This window comes from Tetranychus urticae, unplaced genomic scaffold, assembly GCF_039701765.1.
Source record: "Tetranychus urticae isolate SD_2017Ah unplaced genomic scaffold, NJAU_TeUrti_SD_1.0 Scaffold_5, whole genome shotgun sequence".
In the NCBI taxonomy this organism is placed as follows: domain Eukaryota; kingdom Metazoa; phylum Arthropoda; class Arachnida; order Trombidiformes; family Tetranychidae; genus Tetranychus; species Tetranychus urticae.
Window position 1 is genome coordinate 515501 of NW_028315837.1, and position 2500 is coordinate 518000.

At 44.3% G+C, this 2500-nt stretch overlaps 2 non-coding genes across 2 annotated transcripts in view; both read right to left on the reverse strand.

Annotated features, from left to right (window-relative positions):
* The window catches only part of LOC149092870 (5.8S ribosomal RNA), a 155-nt gene extending 15 nt beyond the window's left edge, over positions 1–140 (reverse strand). Inside the window, exon 1 of the ribosomal RNA XR_016200643.1 lies at positions 1–140. This exon is cut by the window's left edge and continues 15 nt beyond it. This is a non-coding gene — a ribosomal RNA (5.8S ribosomal RNA).
* A 488-nt stretch (positions 141–628) lies between these two features.
* LOC149092871 (small subunit ribosomal RNA) overlaps positions 629–2500 on the reverse strand; it is a 2170-nt gene continuing 298 nt past the window's right edge. Inside the window, exon 1 of the ribosomal RNA XR_016200540.1 lies at positions 629–2500. This exon is cut by the window's right edge and continues 298 nt beyond it. This is a non-coding gene — a ribosomal RNA (small subunit ribosomal RNA).

Consider the following 2500-nt stretch of genomic DNA (forward strand, 5'->3'; position numbering starts at 1 on the left):
TGTGACCTCGGAAAAGACCCGAAAGCCGCAATGTGCGTTGGAAGCTCAAGTGCTCGGCGTGTCCTGCAATTCGCACCGATTATCGTAGCTAGCTACGTTCTTCATCGATTGGTAATTCGAGTGATCCACCGCTTGAAGATGTATCTTTGCCACCGTGGGACTTTTAATAAGTATCCTAAATCTGCATTGAGAGGGTTTGAAAACAATTGTATGCAGTTTATAAAAACCATAGTTGTCTTTACTTAGTTAGGCGAAGAAGTGTAAAACTTCCTTCTTTAAACCTTGCCGTCAGCATAAGCTGAAGACTTGAACAGGTACCAAGTATGTAGCAAGACAGGCTTTTCATTATAAACTACAATTGTTTTGCAAAAAGAAATTATGGCTATCGTTAGATAACCCTCACTCTTTGTTGCATTGGATAATGAAAGATGGATGTATGAATGAACGAATGTAATGCAAGTTAGAATCATGTTGCAATGGCTAAATGTTTGCATTAAACATTCACAATTGCGACTCTAATGCAAATACAATTCAATTGCATTCACCATATTAGCATCTACAATATCACTATGCAGAGTGTTTGATTGTTTGAAGGTTGTATTTCTCTTATAATAAGAGGGTAATACGTTAATGATCCTTCCGCAGGTTCACCTACGGAAACCTTGTTACGACTTTTACTTCCTCTAAATGATCAAGTTTGAACATCTTTCCAGCACAATCCGACCACTAGTTTCCCAATGGTCTGGATTGACCAGTCCGAAGTCCTCACTAAATCATTCAATCGGTAGTAGCGACGGGCGGTGTGTACAAAGGGCAGGGACGTAATCAACGCAAGCTAATGACTCACGCTTACTGGGAATTCCTCGTTCATGGGCAATAATTACAATGCCCAATCCCCATCACGAAATGGGTTCAAGCGGTTACCCACTCCTTTCGGAGCAGGAAACAGTATGCACGATGACCACTTCAGTGTAGCACGCGTGCGGCCCCGGACATCTAAGGGCATCACAGACCTGTTATTGCTCTGTTTCGTGCGGCTGCGAGCGCCGCTTGTCCCTCTAAGAAGTCCTTACAGTGCTACAGCATCCTTACCCTAGCCAATTCTGTAGGCTAATAGCAGCAGAGCCCTCAACAGCCGAAACCATCAAGAGATACTACCACCCACAGGTTGACTAAGGGGGAGTACTGCAGTGTAAACTGCAAGTCTATTTAGTAGGCTAGAGTCTCGTTCGTTATCGGAATTAACCAGACAAATCACTCCACCAACTAAGAACGGCCATGCACCACCACCCACTGAATCAAGAAAGAGCTCTCAATCTGTCAATCCTCTCAGTGTCCGGGCCGGGTGAGTTTTCCCGTGTTGAGTCAAATTAAGCCGCAAGCTCCACTCCTGGTGGTGCCCTTCCGTCAATTCCTTTAAGTTTCAGCTTTGCAACCATACTTCCCCCGGAACCCAAAAACTTTGGTTTCCCGGAAGCTTCCATTCGAGTCATGAAATTAGTTACTCAGAATGATCGCTGGTTGGCATCGTTTATGGTTAGAACTAGGGCGGTATCTGATCGCCTTCGAACCTCTAACTTTCGTTCTTGATTAATGAAAACATTCTTGGCAAATGCTTTCGCTGTAGTTTGTCTTGCGACGGTCCAAGAATTTCACCTCTAGCGCCGCAATACAAATGCCCCCGTCTGTCCCTCTTAATCATTACCTTGGATTCTTAAGACCAACAAAATAGAACCAAGGTCCTATTCCATTATTCCATGCAAGATCATTCAAGTTAAGGTAGTGGTACGCATCATATAGATGGTTGACCATACCGTTTTTAGGCACCTCTTTCGAGGTTTTGGACGCCTGCTTTGAGCACTCTGATTTTTTCAAGGTAAAAGTCTCGATCGCTTGAATCAACACTCGGTAAAGAGCATTGATAGCAAATATCGAGCAATTTTCTGTCTAAACACTATGAATGTAACCACCAGGAAAGAGGAATGAAGGTTCAAGCTAGCATCCGTAGACACAAGCAAGAAACCTAACATCACCATCTAACCCTTTAATCAGTGGACCCCATAGGTTCGACTGAAATCCAACTACGAGCTTTTTAACCGCAGCAACTTTAATATACGCTATTGGAGCTGGAATTACCGCGGCTGCTGGCACCAGACTTGCCCTCCAATAGATCCTCGTTAAAGGATTTAAATTGTACTCATTCCAATTACGGGGCCTCAATAGAGTCCCGTATTGTTATTTTTCGTCACTACATCCCCGTACTGGGATTGTGTAATTTGCGCGCCTGCTGCCTTCCTTAGATGTGGTAGCCGTTTCTCAGGCTCCCTCTCCGGAATCGAACCCTAATTCCCCGTTACCCGTTACAACCATGGTAGGCGCATAACCTACCATCGACAGTTGATAAGGCAGTTGCTTGAGGGATACATCGTCGGCTCAGAGGCCATACGATTTGCTCAGTTATTCAGAGTCATCACAAGAAATGCAACCGAAGTTGCTAAGA